Source organism: Lepeophtheirus salmonis, chromosome 6, assembly GCF_016086655.4.
Source record: "Lepeophtheirus salmonis chromosome 6, UVic_Lsal_1.4, whole genome shotgun sequence".
NCBI classification, from domain to species: domain Eukaryota; kingdom Metazoa; phylum Arthropoda; class Copepoda; order Siphonostomatoida; family Caligidae; genus Lepeophtheirus; species Lepeophtheirus salmonis.
Genome location: NC_052136.2, coordinates 31,338,424 through 31,360,694, shown reverse-complemented (window position 1 = coordinate 31,360,694; position 22,271 = coordinate 31,338,424).

The window sequence follows — 22,271 nt, the reverse complement described above, 5'->3', positions numbered from 1 at the left end:
TTAAATCCTTTTCTTCTTCCTCTCTTGTCACAGCTGATTATAGCTATATAAGTGAGTTCTACTAATATCTAGAGTGAACCAAGGGTCAATTACTTAACCCCATGTAGGGAGATTTGTACTTTTATGGTAAAAATTAAATTGCAAAATCTAATTGACTTTGTACAATATTAGTCCATTTTTATATCAACAGCATCTGAAAATATATGTGTAGTCACGTGCTACAATTAACTTATTTTCCAATAAGACAATATTTTTGAACTGAAATAAAAGTGTTTTTGATTAAAAAACTTGCGTAGAGTAAGTGTTTCAATCTGAGAGTGATACAGATATTAACTTTAACATTTTTCTACAAGTCGATTACAAAAAAATTACCAAAAGTAAAGTTTAGATCAAAAATTTTATCCGTTAAAGTTAGGAGTTGTTTTTCTGGCAAGTATTGGATCTGAGGCCGGAGGAATAGAAGAAGAGGATATGATTAATCTATTGAATTATAAAGGGTAAAAAATATTCGGATATTCAAATATATATAAGCACGTGCGCGGTTAGTCAAATATATTACTATTGTAAGATTAAAAAAGGAAAACGGTTGTTGCATTTCCTTTTGCTTCATTATTTATTTATAATTCTTGTACAATCTCCCTCTAAAAAAGACTATAATTTGCCGCTTATGTAATATTCAATATAAATAATTTTATTAGTCAAATGCCTTAAAAAAGCTCTCCCTCCGCCTGGATTGCATTTAATTGGATCTCCATCTATAGATTTTCCCTCGGAGTTCATATTTTTCCATTTGGATATCCTTTTAAAACCCCTTCTGATCCTCTCATGATGTTCTGTTCAAGGGATCTCGTCTCTGTGTACCTTACTCGAAGAATCTCATCTTCTTTAATGGAAGGCTCGTTCATTGTTTAGATGCCTCTTCCCTTTCAATGTCAGTGATAATGACTTCTGATCTCATGAATCATTGCCTCTATGGTCAAAAATACATAAATTCCTTGGAATCTTCTACGAAATAGTCGTATATAGGTATAAGAACTAATGAGTTCCTTAAAAAGACAGAATAATCGACTGAAATCCCAAGTGAGGAATAGAAAGAGTTCTCATCCTCCATCCACTGCTCTTTCATTTAATTATGAAGTCCTTTCTTTTCTTCCTTCCCTTACTTTAAGAGAGTCCATTAATTTCCTTGATGTATATAACGTTGATATTATTTATCTTAATTACAATTCCCTTTATAAGGTGTAGTTTGTGATGTATAATCTATATGGATAGTTATATCCATTGTTGCCAAATAAACACGCTGTCTTTGACTACTGTGACAATACAAGTGGTGATCTTTAATCTTATGCACTATTTTTCATTCCTGGCAATCTCTAGCCATCAGTTGAAGAAAATTTTCATTCTTAATTGTAAATCCATCAGGTAGAAGGTAACCTTTATCCAGTAGATGATTTCTTATAAGTTTAATCAAATGAGGTATATCATGGAAGAAATATTTCTTTTCTGATGTATTAGATGGATTCCAAAAATATGGAGAATTTTCAGTACTACCAAGTGTATTTCATAATTTGATATTTGACGGACCCATATCTGAAACAATCGCCACAACATATATTTTTCTTTTTTCTATTTCTTTGATTAAGTCAAATAAATTTTGATAGACATGGGAACGTCAAAGTCAAAGTATACTGTTATTTTCCATGAATCACAAAGTCCACGTAACATTGGCACCTGAACCTTCTGGTTTGGGCCAAATACTTGATCGAAAGAGTGTCAATAATCGAGGCTTCGTTTGATGTCCATTTCATTGAAAGATAAAGCTCCCAGATGTTTTGATTGATAATTCGTTTTGGAAAACTCTATAAACTCTATAAAAATACGTTTCATAATTATTTGTTGATTAATTTTAATAATCTGCTCAATTTACCATACATTTATTTCTGTAAAATATCAAAAGTTTGTGTTGAACTCCAAGGGGACATTTAAACTTTGAAAGCCACTGTCTTAAAGTTGACAACGTGGGCAAAGGGAGGGGATAATTTTTTTGAATATAGTTATAGGCATTTCCTCCTGAGAGGGACCTTAAAATCAATGATCTTTGAATGTCTTCTTCTGCCATTTTTTAGGTCTTGTCTTTGCCTTATTACTAAGAAGCACATTTGCTTGACAGGAAGATATCTTTTACACAAATTTAATTTCAAAGTTTTAAATGCTTGTCTTTTTGATGCACCATTGGCCAATTGTATCTTTTCAAGGAATTTTTTTTTTTTAAGGTTACTAATTGACAAAACCATTTTTTTCAATTTGAAAGTTTTATGGTCATATTCGTGTTATTCCGCTTAAATAATAATAATAATAAATGTGGGTTTCACAATATCTATAAACCATTTCTCTTCTAGCTCTTTATTTGACATTAATAGGAGCTGATTCTCAAAGTTTTTTTTCTCTCAGCACCTGTCTTGTCCTCTTCAGGATCTGTTTGGCCATAGAGAAAACAAACACTCGCTGCTGGCACTACTGGGAAGCACTTCATTGACTCTTTGAATCATCTTTTTGACTCTCCGGTTGGCCAAGATCATTTCCAGACCTTCAGAGTCATCAGCTAGGTTTCTTTTCACTTCCTGCTTGGCCGTATCCATCTTTTTGGGATGTTATCTGAAGAAATTACTCTCTTTCTCTACATCCTGCGACAGCTGGCTGGGTTGCTGATCTTCAAATAAGGTGGTCCCCTCAAGAAAGAACAGTCTCCTCAGTAAGAAAGGCTAATTTGAATTGAAGGAGATAAGCTGAGGCGACCAGCATCTCTCTCATTTCAATATAGGTTCTGAAGTGTTTATCAATCCCGGCTACTAAGGCGTCAACAAGGGGTTTGGATTTGTCGACGTTGTCCTTTTCATCGTCCAGTTATGCCTTTAGATATATGATGGTAGGACGCAAGTGCCCCAAATATATGCCCTTGTCTCCTCTGGAGCACATTAAGGACGGCGAGGTGCTGCATCTATTACCATAATCTATTTTCTTAAACCCTTCTTCCTCTCTTCAGTAATTGCTGTGCCAAAAATCATATTTATAAATATCAGCCAAAATCAGTTCCCACGACATATATAAGTATCGAGACCAAGTCAAGACAAGATTATAAGGTTTGAGACGAAAATCAAGACCGAGATCAAGACCAGTATTTGAAGTTCGAGACCAAGACCGAGTATATTAGACCCAATACTAAGATTTGATATGTCGAAACTGAGACGAGATCAAAACCATAAAAAAAACAGACTCCAGGGCTGTCTCAAGACAAAGAACGGTCTCGAAAGCCACAAGACTATTACATAATATGTAATTTTGTAGGAATTGATCGAATTACTTTTTATGTTTTGAATAAATTTAGAAAACGCGGTTATTATTTTTTTTTTTGAGACGCCAGTCATTTTTTGATTTATAATTCAACACCCCATCTAGTCTCCTTGAGCTCCAAAAAACAATTTTTGTATTTGAGGTATAGAATTAGACCCCCTTAAAAAAAAAAAAAAAAAAAAAACGGCAACCCCATTTTAGCGGTACCAGTTTCGAAAGAGACACCCATGCAAAGTTTCATTCTACTAGATCCAACGGTGGGATACCCATAAAGGACACACACTTACTGTATTTTATATAAATACAGATTAATAATTTGTATAACTCCTCTTGTTTCTGGTTCGAACACATTAGTCATTACTAATGTTGTGTAGGTTCTTTATTTATTCGGTCTATTCCAGTCTAGTGATCGGTCTTATTGGTCCTTAAGACCGTCAATCATTAGAAATGGTCGTTGGGAACGGTACTTAGGACTGTCATTCCTTGGAATTTTTCATAAAAATATTGATGATTTATTATTCCGGCTAACATACATGAAATATGTATTAGGATTATATCTTGCAATAAATATTACTTTTTTAAATTATAATACAATATGATACGAATATATTCATAAACATATACGTAATAATTATTAGATATACAGTCGAGTCTTAAGACCGTTCCTATCGGTTCTTAGGAGTGTCAATTCTTAAGACCAGTCCTTAAGACTGTCGGTCTTGGGATTTTTCAAAAAAAATATCGATGGTTTATTAAACAGTATAAGATATACATATGTAATAAGATTATTGCACATATCTTGCAAAAAATATTATACTTTTCATAATAATACAACACATATAATACGAACATATTATGTATAGTGTTACTTAGTTATACAGTTTATTATATTATTTAACAGAATAATTAAAAGGAGGAAAAACACCCTCATTGATGTACCGAGGGATCGACTTTACCTTCTTTAAGCAGTGACAAGTGGGACTAGATATAACCACTGTTCTCGTTCCCAAATAAGGACCAACACAACTTAAGTTGCATAAGTGACATTGTTGATTATTTACATTAAATAAAGGATTATTCCGCCGAGCAAACTTTTTCCAAGGCGAATTTTCCTAGGGCGAGTAATCCCAAGCCAAGTTTTCCAAAGCGAGCTTTCCTGAAACTGTAATTATGTTGGCCTTGAATTTAATCCTTCACAAAGGCTCTATCAACAAATAAAATTTGAAAATAATTTAAGGAGACGCCAATTTGTTAATCAAAGCTGATATTTTTACTGCATAAACCGGAAAATTACCAATAACTCTTTATGAAACTATATCAAATGGTTTTAAGTATACGAAAAAGATTAAGTTTTCCATTAAATACAACTTTATACCCATGAAAAACACTGATATTTGAATGACATAAAAGTAATATGTTCTAAAATCCCTAAAAAGGAATAGATATGTATGTACAATTCAGGAAGAGAAATGTAGGATAATTAGAGACAAATATCTTATTATTTTCATTGTAATCACTGATTTTTACATACAATATGGAAATAAGATTATATAACGATGTAATAACAAATTTTAATACATTTAAGTTGATATATATATTAAAACTAGGCAATGGAGGTATACAAAATTTGTTTAAGAGTTTTTATTTCTTAATCCGATTTTGACATTCAATATAAATGAAAAAAGGGTTTTCATTGTTTTAAAACTTGAATTTTTAGGCGCCAAAATGGCAGACATGAACAATGTCTCCGTCACGTGAAAACGCTTTATATATCCTATTCGTAACAATTGTCATTCACTAATATTTTATTTCAATGATAAATTGGTGACACGGGAATCATTTCACATATATACTGAAGGATTGTAAGGGTCACAAGCTGAACTTTACTCAAGCTGAATACGCTTAACATTCAAGACAAGCCCTATGGAGAGTTTTGAAGGTGGATTTTTGTCGGTGTCGGTGTAAGGCGTTCGTTTGCCCTGCCCCAGCACTTGATTATAAAAAATAGGAGCCCTGCAATGAGTAAATTTTGACAATTTTATAAAAAAATTCTAAGAAAGACCATTTGAAAAAACAATAAGCAGTTAAGAGGCAGTGAATATTTGATTGGTTCCCTAAACTTAGGCCGTTAATGACTTAATTAAGTAGAACTGTTTACTACGTGTTTTCGCATAGACCTTAATAGAAAAGTGATCCCCCAAGTCTCAAGGATTTCAGTCCCTTAAATATTTGTATACTCTCAGACACGGAGTCGAATGAATTTGTCATTACCTGAAAATATTTTTTGATCATTTTTGAGTCTCTTAATTAGTAATTACTTTCTTATTCGAACTCAAAAGTCGTGTAGCCTAACAACCGCTCTTAACAACCACAACATTCATTTATAACTTTGACTCTCTATCATTTACTAGCTGTAGTTCTTAATCATAACATAGGGGGTAAAGTGTTTGGGGGGTTAAAGTACTGGAGGTTATTTCTCATAAGGTTAGGAGTCCTGTTCCCCCTGATTAATATGTTAATAATATATAAAGTATTTTTTTATAAAATTTATTAGAAAAGAGTTGCCAATTAGATAATCAGCAGAGCCCAAAGTTCTTTTGAACAAAATTAAATGTCCTTCAACGCACTATAAAAAACTAAATAACCTTCAGGACACTTAAAAAAATCCAAATGTTTTAGTAAATTCATCTTATGTGCCAGATATTATTTTCATATATATATAAGAAAAACAAAAAAATCAATACATGTATAGCCAAAACACACTTCAATATTTAACTATTTGTCATTTACATAATGTCACGGATTAATTAAATGAGTTTTTTCCAAGTCTAATACTGATTAAGCACCATCGATTTAATATGTTTATAAAATGTTGTTATTTTTATTGTATCTATGAAAATTCGATGTAGGAAAGTTTCCTGGTGATTACTTGCCGTATGAAAAACTAGTCTTAGGAAAATTTACTGTGGGGACAACTGGCCCTGTGAAAAATTCGCATTCTTTTATTTAATATAAATAATAAGCTTTTAATAGGGCATTTATAGATTATTTTACTTTTTTAAATATCTATATCCTGATATGCTAATGCTGATCTGAGGTTATTTTATTAATTTGTATTGGGATAATATGAGTTATAAAAAGATGTGAAATGTATCCTTTAACTGAAAAATGATCATACATTGACCTCAGCGATTTTCCTGAAGCCTCTTATAAAATCAAAGAATTTACCTTCTACTTCAAACTACATTTATTTATAATTTGAGAAAAATGTTACTTAAAAAATAGTAATCATATTGCTTTATCTGTGGATACCAGAGATTCTCTGATGTCTGGTAGAAAGGTCTGAACCTTCAATACTTTTTGTATTGATATTTTGATATCAATTTACTTGATATCGTTATTTGACATTGTAAATGTTCAATTAATAAATTTAATTCAGGACGTTGCATAATTTAGATTTCATCAAAATTATTTGTAAGAACAACGTGTGAGGTTTCAATGGTGCTGGGTACTTTTACATTAAATTATTTTGTAATTGTAAAAGGATTATAGTAAGGACAAAAATTTTGGGGTATTATCTTTGCGTGGCATAATTTAGGGGAAAATTATCATTGTGATTTATCGAGGAATGGTTTTATCGTCCAAATTTAATATAAATTGTAACAAAATAATATTGTTCTGCAATGAAATTTCTCACAATAATATGGCTTACAATGATGTTTTTTCACGATGATATTACCCACAACAATTTTGTCCCACAATGATAATGTATACCACAATTTTACCACGCAAAAAAATTGCTTCAGACAAATTTCTACAAACTTTATTCCTTTTACTTATCCCATATTCCATTGGAAGTTCATTTATTTGCACCTGAAATAAACAAATAAACAAAATCGGCAATTTTCACCGATTTTTTTTAGCCCCTAACTTTTTTGATTTTGAATAAATCTAGAAACTTAGTTATTCGTATAGTTGTTTTTTGAAACGGCAATTACTTATTGATAAATAACTCAAACACCTATCTAGTATCCTTGAGTTGTAAAAAACAGTTTTTAGGTAAAGCATAAACCTCCCTTATATGACCTCCCCAAAAATCTTAGCCTGTCCAAGCTCAAAAGATGGACCCATGCAAAATCTCAGCCTCACACATACACAATATCTCCTTTATATATATATATATATATACCGATATTATTGTTATATCCACAACAAAGAGTTAAAGCATTCCTCCAAATTTGCTCCGGCAAAGGATTTCCTTAAAATTGTTGTCCAGTATTACATTTAGTCTCCCAGAGATGCCTTCTTCCCCATAATTGTCTGGAATTTAGCGATTGCTTTCGATGTAATTTGATTTTCTGATAAAAACCCTAAAGTTATTCATGTTAAGTTGGTGTTATTCAAATATTTTGTAGAATACACTCCACCAGGACTCATATAGCTTTTGCTAGTCTTTTATCTTCTTTGAAAGCTCATTGTGAAACATACTTGCGTTCAAGAAGAGATTTTAAGTTATTTTGTAATTAATATAACTTTGTTTGGCTATTTTTTAACAATTCTTCCCCCTTTTCCATTTTCATTGCAGCCTCTATAAAAATGTGGAGTTCATCCGAATTTGGATCTTTTTTAAGCTATCTAATTTTGATGGGAAATTATTGGGAACATTTATAATCATGTTTATGAGTTTGATTTGGGGTTGGGCTGAAGGAGAACTAAAGGGACCGCTTTAGTATAGCTATTCCAGGTTGAGTAGTTTCATTACAATTCAAAACACAATTTATATTATTAAGAACTCTGTTTCTTCGATCGACTTAGATATACGAATTTTGACCTTTTTTTTCATAAAGGGTCCACTCGCTCCCAATATCTGCCAATATATCCTCTTGATCTTCGTTTCTGGTACAAAGTTTTCCGAAGGTATTTATTTGTATTGGTGCACACGAAGTTTGCATCACAGGCGACATATAAGTAATTTTTAGAGGGAAAATTGTCCTCTTATACCAGGATCTTGCGATACAACCATAAAATGTTTTTATTTAAATTAAAAATAGAGACGGATTTAGTAGCAAATCATTTTAAAAATCAATTAAAATTGTTGATTTATTGCTTCAATTATTTTTTTTATTATCGTTGGAGTCTTCTCTGGTTCGTTTTTTGATTTCTCCGAAGACTTGAGGCAAACAAATTGTGAGTTACCACTCAAAATTGACCGTCCTATGATGCAGTTGCCACATGACCAGTTTTGCCGAAGAAACAGGCGACTATTTGCTTCGAAGTGCTTCTTCTACAAACAACTTTCGTTGGATTTGGCTCGTCTTCGAAGACCCACACGGTCGATTGTTGTTTTGTTTCGGGCTCATACGAATAGATCCATGATTTGTCATCCGTGACGATCTTATAAACGTCTTTTGAAATACCGTGAGTATATTTTTTCAACATTTCTCTCACCAACTGATTCGAGCCTTCTTTTGAGCGATTGTGAGATTGTGCAGGATCCAACGAGAACAAATCTTTTTACGGCCAAGTGTACATGCAATATCGAATGTATGCTGGTGGAAGAAATACCCAAGGATGCTTCTATCTTACAGTATGTCACATGAAGATCTTGCATCATCACTTCACGCACGGCATCTATGTTCTCTGGTTCAACGGGCGTTTTTGGACGACCTTCACGGGTTCGTCTTTGAGCGAGCGTAAGCCACGATTGAATTCATTAAACCAGTTTTTCACAGTGCTAAAGAATGTTGTTTCATCGCCATACAAAGATTTAAGTTCATCAATGCACTCTTGCCGTGATAATCTACGTCGAAAGTTGTGAAAAATGATCGCACGAAAATGTTCACGACTTAATTCTATTGTTTTGCCAAAATTTATTTTTTCAAGTCACTGTAAACAAAACAAATGATGGTCGTACGTCAAAACATTCTGAGTACGATTATGCTAAAAAAATGTCAAACTTACTACAGAAAATGTCAAATTGCACCTGGCAACACTTAGTATAGCCTAGGCCAGAAATATACATAGTAGCCTACGTAAGAAATACTAAAGAGCAAATTTTTTTCTCGATACGGAGCTGTTCATTCTTAGCACTATCTTTTTTAGCTTTTGATCAGGTGGGTCTCCGTTTTACTACATGTTTTAAAGTTTAGGTGAGACAACAAGAAAAAAGGAAAGCAAATATAGCGGATTTTTTAGCAACTTTTTTCAAAGGACACTAAGACATGAGTCTTAACAACTGCGTATGTCTCACTGATCATTAACGATACCAGCTCAACTACTTTACATATAGTTTTTATTGTAAAATTGTGCAGATACCAGCATTTGTATAAATTTTCATTAATTAATACCATTTATTCAAAAACGGACACAGGAACAATGTAATTACATATTATGTATGAAGTATTAATAATACAAAGATATTTATACTTATCTTTAATTGTTAAGAAAAATTTCTGGATATTATGTGATTCATTATATTATTATTATACAGGGGATGCCCGCATAGTGTAGTTTCAAATACTCGGAGTTCATATAACGCGGTATCTGGAATTATTCTGACTCCCCGTATAGTGCGACATATTCTCCTTATATCGCGGTTTTTTATTTTACGAAATTTTGGCATACCTTTTCTGACACATCAGCACATGAAGACGAAATCCTCATCTTTAAGCCCTGTATGTAAAAGAAACCAATATTTTCCATTGCATAACAGGAATTTTGTAGTAGGGATCACGTCATTAACAGTAATTATATTACCATTTATTGCTTCCATTTCTAAGTACCTAGGATTTTCTATATCATTGAAAAAATATATTTTGTATTAATTTTGTCTCACGATATCCACTGTTTATGTAGAATCAAAGACACGATGCCCGTGCCATGTAATTATTTGTACAGCTGCCCAAGTTTGGGAAAACATCTTTTCTATACGCTTAATCAGAAGTAATTTCTTCCCATTAGTCCCAGTACCTTTTTTTACGAGTTCTTGCTTAAGTTCCATTATTGTCCAATCAGAATAGATTTGAGTCATAATAAATCAAAAGTTTCATTTTTCAGCCTAAAAATGGAAATATATCGAGTTCAGAAAAAGATACAGAATCAATTAAACATTTTTTAATTATAAAAAACACTTTTACATAAGTTTTATTAATCCTACTCTTAATTTGAGGATTGTTTTAAGGGTAGAAAAGGATTTTATATTGTTTAAAAAAAGGTATTTGAAGTCACGTTTCCTTTTTTTAATTTCTATCGGTGTATCAATTCACTGAGCTTAGACCGATGGATATTCAGTCCGGCTCATTCAGTTTAGACCTACCCAACACTAATCCTCACTTTATGTATTTTATCTCTATGAGTGATGCCAACACTTGATATGTCATTGATGATTTAATATTACTACAGAGCAAATTTAGGCTTTTCACTTAAAATTAATACAATAATATAGTTAAATGTTAGTTAAATTTAACTATTAAGAGGTTCAACAAGATTCATTTGTATAGAAATTAACAATGATGCAGTGCATTTTATCATCAAGGAAATTAATCATACAATATAAGTTTGTTTTTTGAATCATAAAATTAAGCAAATCATGTTTCATAACTAAAAAAAATATGTTGAGAGGTTTTACTTTCGAAACATCGTACAATTCCGCTTTATATACAAAATATTTAAAATCTGTATTTCATATAATTTGAAACAACAAAGCTAAATGACCCTTATCTACTACGATTCTTATGATAAATCGATAGTTGATAGTATTAAAACACTTACAAATCATATTATTAGAAGAATATCAATATGAAAGTTAATGATTTCAATTACTTTTGTAGCTATGCAAATATTTTTTTCATGTGACTGAAAATTTGAAAAGTAGCAGCTATTCACAAATTGAATAAACTTTAAACCATTCCATGTACCTTATAGCAATAATTAATTAAATAGTATTTACTTTTTCTTAATAAATATGGTATATTTATTTATATATATAATTACGTCATCATCTATACTAGTAAATTTTTAGTGAGAACTGAAAATCGTTGCTCACAAAACTTGTTAAATAACATAGGCCAATTTTTCTTAACTATGGAATTAATATTCTATAGCTTTGGGGAATATTTCACAGCTTAACAAGAGTTTATTCGAATTGAACAATTCAATGTTCAAAACAATGATAAGAGATGGGGAAATTAGCAAAATTTACAGCTGACAACAGAATATAGGGTTAGAACGTTTAGAACACTAATTAGGGGAAGAGAATAAGAAAAGATAACAAAATACAGTGTAGATTTTTATCTTAGTATGGGAACGCTGTGTTGACTGTCTGATTTGGGAAAAATGTGAAAACCGAAAAGTTCCTTATCTCGTATGACAAAAACGTAAAATTGATAATTCATTTACTTTTTGATGGGTTCTTTGAAAAGAATAAGTAGGCACCCTACATTTCAAATTATATAACCATAAAACTAAAACTAATTTTAAAAACATTGACTTAATTGTTAATTAAACTACATAACTATATTATTTTCCTCTGAGCATGACTAATCTGTTTTTAGCTATTTCTAAAAATATATGATCAAATCATCCTCATTACATACTGCTTTATCATATATACGCGTCATAAATGTTATTAAAATATATAATTTACCGTAGTTATATAAATTGAAATTGTTATGTTACCCATAGACTCCAGTATATTCATCATAGCCTTGGAAGTATGTACTTAGTAGTCTGTAACTACTAGGTATTTCATTAATAAAAAATAACAAACCTCTTGTTCGGAATTAAAGGCGGGTTACTACATCTATCGTGCGTGTACACATGTAAGTGTATTGTATATATGTATACATATAGGTGATATCAGGCGAAGAGTTGCTCTCACAAAAATATCATTTATATATCAGGGCTGTGGAGTCGGTACATAAAATACCCGACTCCAAATCCGAAACACATTATTATTTTTTGATAATATGTTTTATAGCCACTATAAGTACTATTGAGTCATTTGAGTCTATAGACTTTCAATATTGTTTTAATTCATAGCTATAGGTAGTTATAATTAATTGCCCTATGTAATAAGAAAATATTTGGAATATAAGATACTTAACAAGAAATATAATTCGGAAAATAATTTATGTATTCGTAACCAAGGAACGACAATACACACAGCATCTCACTGCAATGTTATACTTTTGTCTTATGAAATTGACTATTCACAAGTCTAATTAATGAACAAACACAGCTAGTGGCTATGCTCTACCCCATATAATAATTTATACTTTAGAAATGTTTGGGAATTGTGATTGCATGGACTAAAGAGAACTTTGAAATTTGTGAAGTAAACTTATAAATTATAATAAGTTTAATAAATTAATAGTACTTAATACCTATAATTTATAACCATTTAGAAAATAATTTTAAGAATCCTCAATATAAGCCTTAGATTCTAAATAAGTTTTGCTTACATAAATTATAATAATTTTTGTAGCCGAAGTCGGATTCGGTACAAATTTTCTGACTCCTGACTCCGACTCCACCAAAAAAGACACCGACTCTGAATCCAACTCCAAAGCCATGCTATATATACCTGTACCGATTTTTATTACGATTTAAAAAAGGCCCTAAGGACTGATACTTGGGTCTTTCAGTCCCACAGTCCTACCTATCTCTTTATTTTCTTCACTCTTAGCTAGGAATGAATAATATAATAGCTAAGAAAATAATGAATGATACCTAGAACGTATAATAATACGTTCTAGTCACACACCTTCTACTTTTTACTTAAGGTGTCTTGTCTCTTTGAAAGAGGTGATTAATTATGATGAAACTTCATCGACTAAGATGATGTAGTTATTAGTAACTACGTAATTTCAGCTGCTGTAATTTCCGTAAAAGACTCATAAAGACCGATCCTAGGACTGAAAATTTTTATTATGACTGGATGCATAGGTTTGCAATCTTTTTATTTTTTTTTAAACCGATCCAACACTAGATATTGTTGATATTTCGATATATTGTTTTGTTCTTGAGTTATTAAGTGATTATTAATGCTAATGTTCCGAGTGTTTTAGTTTTTCATAAATGTTTTGTCTATATTAAAGCTTTAAACCAAGTAGCAAGCGAGGTCCCACATGATCAATAGCTTGGTGCACAGAACCTTTTTTTCTCCAATACAGGGTACTTTTTAGTTATTATTTGGAGATATCATTAGGTGTTATAATGCCATTTAATTTCCTATTTTCTTTTTAGAATATGCTCATTCGAAGTTTGGAAGACAGACTCAGCTTAGTTAGAGAAGATTTTTATAATATGGAGTTTTTTTAACCAACTAATTTGTTTATTCTAGTTCAAAGACTATAATGTTTATTCTGCGTTATTTTTTTATACATCATTAATGTAAAAATATATATTTTAGAGTTATACTATGGAGTCCAAGTCAAAACTCGAGTCCAATTTCCGACCTCTGACAATAATTGACCATAGTATCTTAAATTATAAATTTATTATTATATAAACAATTTTTAAATCATCAATAGTAGACATTAACTAAGTCTACTGTATTAATGTCATATTTTATTAAAAGCGTAGATATACATTTGTAATTCCGTTCTACCATAGCTATTTTAGAAACATACCCAAAAACTTTACCAATAAGTATCTGGTCACCCTGAATCTCCCCACTTCTAAAACATGTGTTATTTCCGATTCCTCATCCTCATTCTGTTAATAGCCGTAACTCTAACTACGTAAAAGGGATGGAGGGGGGAGAGTAGTGTTGTGTCGGTCCTTATTTATTCGGTCCAGTCTTTGTACCGGTCCTATCAGTGCTTAGGACCGTCAGTCTTTGAGGCCAGTCCATAAGAACATCTGTCCTTAGGACCGGTCCTTAATTGTCGGTCCTTGAAGTTTCTTATAAAAATATCGATGGTTTATTGAGCCAAATAAGATATATGAAATATGGATCAAGATTATTGCACATATCTTGCAAAAAATATTATATTTTTCATTATAATACAATACAATACGAACACATTATTTAATTTATTTTATTATTTAAGGGAATAATTAAAAGGAGGAAAAACACCCTCATTGACGTAAAGAGGGATCGATTGTACCTTCTTTAAGGATCGACAAGTGGGACTTCACTTGACAAATCCTACAAAGTTGTTTTACTCCAAACCATTTTGAAAGAAAGAACACAAACTAAAACAAATAATATTTTACTAAATATCCATTTAATATTAACTATTTTAATACCGGCTTGTAAGGAACATTTTATATTTTAAAAACCGATAGGAACATTATAAAACCGATGAAGAGCTTGAAATTCCTCGCACCAAAAACCTTGCTAAATAACTTCCTCAACTGAATTGCTATTATCTCTTTTTAAAGCTACAATAGTCCCTCTTAAGCTATGAGCTTTAAAAACTTCAATATTAATACCTGTCATAATCCGTTAAACATCTATTAGCAGTCTGAGTTGCAAAGGGGTTGACAATTCCCCCTCAAAGTCACAAACAATTAATCTTTTAGTTCTATTCTTTTTTACATATTCAATGATATGTCTAATATGGCCTAAACTTGAATTGTGCTAGACCCAAAAAGGTGAGAAAAATAGAAAACCGCTATCTATTCTATAGCTAGAACTTTATAAAGTTAAAGAACTAGTTCCAGCTATACTCGCCAAAGCTATTAAAGTAAGGATCTTTTTTACTAGTATTTCATATGATAAAACTGAATCTTTATATTTATTAAGGAGGATTTTAACATTCCACGTATCTTGATATTTATGTAACGGAGGATTTAAATTGAATGAACCTTACAAGAATCTGGCAAACAACTTATCTGATGACAATACCTCTGGCCTTAATTAATTATTTACTAAAGCCGCTTTTGTTGTTGCAAGGGCGCTATAGGAAGACGTGGGATGTGAAGCTGAGTAATTCATTAAATTCTTTCCTAAATAAAACTAAAAAAAATAATGTTTAAAACCCCGATGTGTCAGTCCTCTTAGTTGAGGAACGAATATCAGAAAAAATTATATTAATTGCTTTAGAATCGAAAGTTTGATTTAATAAAGGCCACTCTAAATCAACCATCACAATCCCTAATTCTGCGAGGTTCTGGGTGTCTAGGCACGAGATAGTTCTCCTCGCTGCCCCCAATCTTAGTGACTTCCTTGATACCGGCTACAACCGTAGGAACCATTTTGCCCCTGTTCTTTAGGGAGTTATCAGAATTGCTGGACAGATTTTTTTTTTTCCCGCCAGCTTGTAACTCACGGAAGCAGTGGAACTGGAGGGGAAAAGTTACCCTTCTTCTTCCACCTGATGGAGTACGCATCTGAGGCCTCCGCTTGATCGTCTCTCATCTAAAATATGTTATTTGACTTTGCATGGAAATCTCTTGACGAAAAGAAATCCACCCCAACTATGAAGATACTCCCTTGATAAAAAGTCCACTTGCGTGTTCTCTTTTGAAAGGAATCCAGACAAAATCTGTTCAAATTCCTCGTTTGATCAAGCGTTTCCATGTTTTCACAGCGATAGGATTTAGACGTTTCACATTGGTATCACCCTTCTTTAAAAAGAGTAGTTGTATTATCTACATTAACTAATATCTGAGAGTGATATGAAATCGAAACAACGCTTGCTCTAAAACTCACATTTCGAGCTAGTTAACATGAAGATCTCGACCATTCCCTGTCTACCGACCCTGTTCTAAGGAGCCTTATGACAATGAAATGTCATAACCGTAAAAACTTCAAGTGTTTGATTAAATTTCTTCTCTCTGGTATACAGGCTATTCTTAGTTCTTCGCACCATAATATACCTTTCTCGCTTTCGGAAGAGATTTGGTTTTCTAGATTAAAAAGTTCATCCTACTCAAACGCTGTTCTTACACTTCCAATTTACCCTGTTGTTTGTTGAAGGTCTCGGACTGACAACCCTCACATTTGGCGGAATTTAGCAACAACATCTCGAATCTTTTACATAGTAATTTGTTGAAGGTCTCAGACTAACAACCATCAACTTTGGAGGAATTAAGCAGCAAGATAATTTTGCGCAGTTATTTGTTGAAGGTCTTGGTCATCAACGTTTAGTTATGGTGGAATTTAGCGGCAAGGTCTTGGATCTTTAGGACTTTCTCCTAAGGATGGGTAATAGTCATGGACACATAGTCCCATAACAACCCTAGATGAATCAGTTGGGTACTTGAAATCCAAGAGCTCATATTCAAATTTTCTTTAAAACAAGAATTGTGTATAACAGTGAAGCTATACACGAGGAGAGCGAGACGTGCAAAAAGGCATTGACCAGCAAAATTAACTTTTATTGTTTCAAAAGCTTAATAACAATTATCGAAGCAGTTTTCAGAACAAAACATTAAATTGGTAAATATTGTTTCTGCATCGAAATTTGAAAACGACGGTGGTCAGGAACAATCTTAAAAGAATGATAGTTATCAAACAGATCTAATGAGCATAAAAAATGCATCTTGGTTTAGCCAAAATCCTAATTCATCAACTTATTCTAATTTAAACTTAGAATAAAGTTATAAAAGGTCTCGAGATTTCTGATTACTCTCCATCGAGACTCATCCTTCTTAGGAACAGAGAATATTCATGAAATGAAGAAAGGAGACTAATCACTTTCAGTAACTGTCTCAATAGCTCCAGAAAATATCATTTCCGCAACTTCGTTATCCATTGTTTGGTTAACCTCAGAGCCTAAAGTAGGCTTGCCTTCTACATAGGAACAAGATGGTTCTTTAAATAAAAATTGTGGTTTATATTTGAATTGCTTTATCTTAAATTTCAAAATATACCTAAATGAGGAATAACTCTAGGAGGTGTAGTTCTGTATCTTTCTCTTGGGAGGCCTTTCGTGACCTTTTAAAGGTCCCATAAAATTCTTAGGTGGAGTGTTTACCCTAAGGAAGGGCTAGTGTTCGAAGGCATGTTAACTGTTGTATACCCAAAAGGTATATTTCGATACTCTGAACCCCTCCATATCGCATTAGTCAAAGCTCATTCATAACATTTCCTCTTAGGCATTGCATCGAGTAAAAAACATAGCATTCTACTGAAGTGTAGGGTTCCATGAAGGAACCATGGAAATTCTCTCATTCCTTTAATTACATGGCCATGGCTTCCAATTTTTTATGGTTTCTTTACTTGCTTGCTGCTTCATCCAAAACATCGGCAGAGGCAGAGATCTCAGTTAACCTTATAGAAATAATAATCATGGGTCTAGAAAATAATCTAAAATTCTTGTGTATGTCAGTTAGAGTGATAATTGTGGCACTACCTCCAGGTGCTTAATTTGCGGATTTCCCATCCGAATAGCTATTTGTGAGTCCGTTAATTTATAAAATTCATACATAAAGGATTTGAAATTTTGGGTCAGATGTTAAGTGGGTAGCCCCCCCATGTGTGGCAAATGTATCCATCGAAAATGATAGGGAGTCTCTAATGAAGCATGTACAGAAGGACGAGAGATAATTCTGCGTCGTTATTTCTACGGATTTTTCACTCACGTTTATTAAATTTTAATTTAACTATTGTCTATTTATATTTATATGTCTTGTCTCCAAAAGGGAAGAAACAGATAGAGGAAAAGGAAGTGGAAATAACAGATGCTGTAGAAATGGGGAGATTCAGGGTGACCAGATACTTATTGGTAAAGTTTTGGAGTCTGTTTCTAAAATAGCTAGAGTAGAACGAAATTACAAATGTATAGCTCCGCTATGACATAAAGAATATAATTGAAAACTCTTCTATTTATTGCGAAATTCAAAAAAGGAAAAATCAAATAATCAAATAATTTTTTCTTTCCTCGCAGCAATTTTAGAGCGTGAGGTATGCATCATCAATCATCCTCTGTATTATATCCCAGCCTACGTCAGTAAGAAAAATGACAGAGTGACGTCATATAAAAAGCGACATCTTGCAAAAAAGTGTTAAAACGCTCCACCATTGTATTTCCTCAGGGTAACGGTCGCGTTTCCCTACTTGATGTAAAGCTTTAGTCTATATTTTTTTTTTACCGGAAGCATGATGTATCAGTATTTATTATATATAAAAACATAAAGAAAGAAAATTATCTATGATAAAGAAAAATAAAGTGTAATTAAAAATCTAACAATGTCGGAGGATAGCTTGATTAGGTAGGTTCTAAACACCCATAAATACTGAAAAAATGAAACTATAGACGTCAAAAATATTGTTGAACAGATCTTAATGAATTAAATATGAATACTTAGTAGCATTTACATATAAGTGGAACAATAACCCATTTGGAAATCGTAAAATTACTGTTCCACTTATAATTTTAATAAATCTCCAAAATATCAAAGAATTTCATGAAATTAATATTTGTATATGTTCAAAAAGATGATTTTTTGAAATTATTACATTCCATGTTGAAAAGTATATTTATATAAGTTTTTTGTTCAGGTCTATTTTGAAGTAACTAATAAAATTTATATGAAATATACAACTGTTCAACAATATTAAATAGGATCAACGATTATATCAGATTTGTCAGATCTTTACTTGAAGCTGTAATGATCCTGATATACCCACATTTTATCACATTCAATCAATTTGCTCAACTTTTTGGTTTATATTTTAGTATTAAAAAACAACTCAACCCTCCTGTTGCAGATGAGCTGCATGAGGGTTATAAACTACCCCCAAAGTTGCACATACCTTTATAGACAGAGCCCACTAAGTATTTATTATACCAAAAAAATGTTTTATCCATTGAGTTGTGTGAATAACAAAGATTCTTGATGCTCAATGAAGCGGTGGGGGTATGTAATGACCCTCTTTTTGGACCAGTGGGTCACTTGCACAACCCATGGGCTGGGGCGTATTATGGGATATTGAAAGGGGGCCTTGATACTAAGGATAGCTGTGGCGATAGGTTTTGATCCCTCATATGGAGAAGCGGTTCACTTGTGTAACCCGGGGGTGGGATGTATTATAGGATATAAAAGGGGTCCAGGATGCTCAAGGAAGCGATGGCGGTGGGTTTATATCCCCCTTAGGGTCCAGCTGACCACCAGTATAATTTGTTGGCCGAGGTATATTTTACAAATAGAATTGAGTCTCTTGTGAAAATTTCTCATCATTCAATAGTTTGGTTGTGTGAATACAATATATATTTCAATAAAAATATACTATAGTACCTAATTGCTTGCAATTAAATTGCATCATAATCAAATCCATAATGATCAAATTGCTTAGCAATGAATTGTTTAATAATCAAATTACCCGCAATTATTTCACCTGACAAAGTAAATGAAGTCAGGTGTAAACATTGACCACTCTATTGGAAATTTTATATACGTTCGCGAACGTAAAGGCTCTATGAGACGGCTCTTTGAAGTTAATCATGGGAGCCGGCTCACCCAAATGATGGATTTCTTGCCTTTTTATTATTATTAATTTTTTTCGTCAGGATGAAATTTGAAGCGAAGATAGGAGGGAATTTTTTTTGGGGGGATTTATTTAAAAAAAAAAAATGTAATTCGAACTTTTTAAAAAAACAAAACAAAAATTTCTTAAGAGCCATTTGGAAGCCAACTCCTTTTAGTGATCCGAGCCGATTATCTAAAAAGAGACGGAATTCCCATAAGTAGAAATACCCATGACGTATCAAGGGAGAAGAAGGAATCGTAGCTGACAACAAATAAATAGGGTTTTTTGTGTTAGCAAGGTAACTCCGTGTGAGGTCTCCCACTAAAATTCCCTACATTTCCCTTCGATTGTAAGTAAACAATTTAGTTAAATAATTAAAAAAACAAAAAAAAACCCTAGTTGAACCTAGAATTTTAGTCTGAATTTTCATTGAGAAATCGAGTGGGGACAATGAAAGTTTTAGGATTTATTCTTCAAAATGACCTCTGTCAAGATTTTTTCTGTATGACGCTGACATTTACTAAATTACAGTCGATAAATCTTAGTCAAAAGACGTGACAACAATGAACTGTGCAAGTTCATAGCGCATAAACAAATTTTAGACGAATCAGAATTAGAGCTAAGAAAAAAAAAAATCTTGATTGATACAATCTCTTTCGCTTTTAGCTTTAACCTCTTAAGATAAAATATTAAATCGACAAATTTTAGAAGACATAGCTTGAAATTTAGAAAAACACGATGTAATAAGCTTATAAGGGCAATTGAATAACTTATTTATTTTCAAAATTGATATAAATATATCTTTTGGAGTCATATCTGATTTTTATTCTTATCTTACCTTTACATTATTTACCATTATTTAAAAATATTTATGATCATCTTCAATCTCAGTGATAGGAGTCTTAAATTTGATAGTTTTTTTGACGCAATTTATGTGTGTTTTATATAATTCATAATCTTATTGTTCGTTAGAGTATTTTTTTGAATAAAAATAAATCCAATTTGACCATAATAATGTTCTTCATTCATCTGAAGACTATGTCAGAAAGTTCAAATAGAATAATCATGAAAATGTAATGATGAACACCTTCTTAAATACGAAAAAGAGTCCTAAATTCCATTTATTTAGAAATGAACCTGAGAGTTCAATATCGTCTTTTTATACCCTTTAGATTTAGTTCAAATTGTTTACTTCAGAAGCTTCAAGTTTAAACAGAAAATATGCAAAACAAAATCATCTTTTGACATATTTACTATAATATTCGTCCCTCAAATTTTTTTCAGTATATGTTGAAGCATATTGTTATGTCATTTCCTTTAAAATATTATCCCCCAATTTCAAATCTTGCAATTTCTTTCTTTTTCCCCATTTATTTCCAAAATCGGGGATACATTTTATGATACAATTATGAAAAATATCGGCATTTTTTAAATAAATGTACGAACTTAAATTGAATTGAAACACTCCAAAAAGAAGAGGAGTCAAACTTCAATCTAAAATAGATCGTTGTTATCGTTTGTGCTAATATGAATTTAGAAACTTGATTCTCTAAAAAAGGAGAAATATTTATGTAAAAGTAATATCCTATAAATATTTTAGCTTAGTAAATATTTGAGATAATATAAAATGAATGCGTAAAACACTAACTGAAACTGAGAAAAATAAATTGGTATAAAAAATAAAGTTTGATTGGTTATTTAATGAGTTTTATAATCCAGATGTTGAAAAATCCATGGAAAATTAACAAAACATTCATAACTGCAAGATGGCGTGGATGTCCTGAATCTAGTATAAAAAAACAGCCAATTAAATAACGATCATACTCAATTTTATTCTCTCTCTTGCTAGCAACTGTTTTCAAACCCTTAAAATATTTCTGTACGTCATTTTGAAAAGTGGAGGGCAAATAACTGTTGTTTAAAAAAAGATTTTCTTGCAAAATATTTATCATCTCAAATTTTTACTTCGAATCCTTCAATCGGATTCCTCATGGGAATTTAATTAAGAAACTCTTTTCAAATAAATTCTTGATGTAATGACAGGTTATATGCTATACATCAAGATTTAAAAATTTATTACATTGCGTACCACCTAAGAAAGTATCATGATCTCCAATGTTTTGAAAATTTTATAAAAAGACATAACCATTATTAATTATTTATTTAAATTATTAACTTCCATCTTCCCTTCTCGTACCAGCTAGAGAATAGAGAGAGTTTGCATATTTTGAGAACCACTACTCTGTAAGAAAAATATTTTTCTTTTGTCCTATTGTGAATTTTAATAGTTATAATTCATATTATTATCTATTCTATTGCTAAGAAAAGACGCAGAGAAAGTGGAAAATTAGATTAATACAATGATTTCCAAACCTAAAATGGACTATGAAAAAATGAATTTGACAGTTTTTTTATCCTTCATACAAATAGTAATGGAGTTTATTTAGGTTTGCAATGAAAACAGAGCTAAGACAATATTCGGTAAATTACACCATCA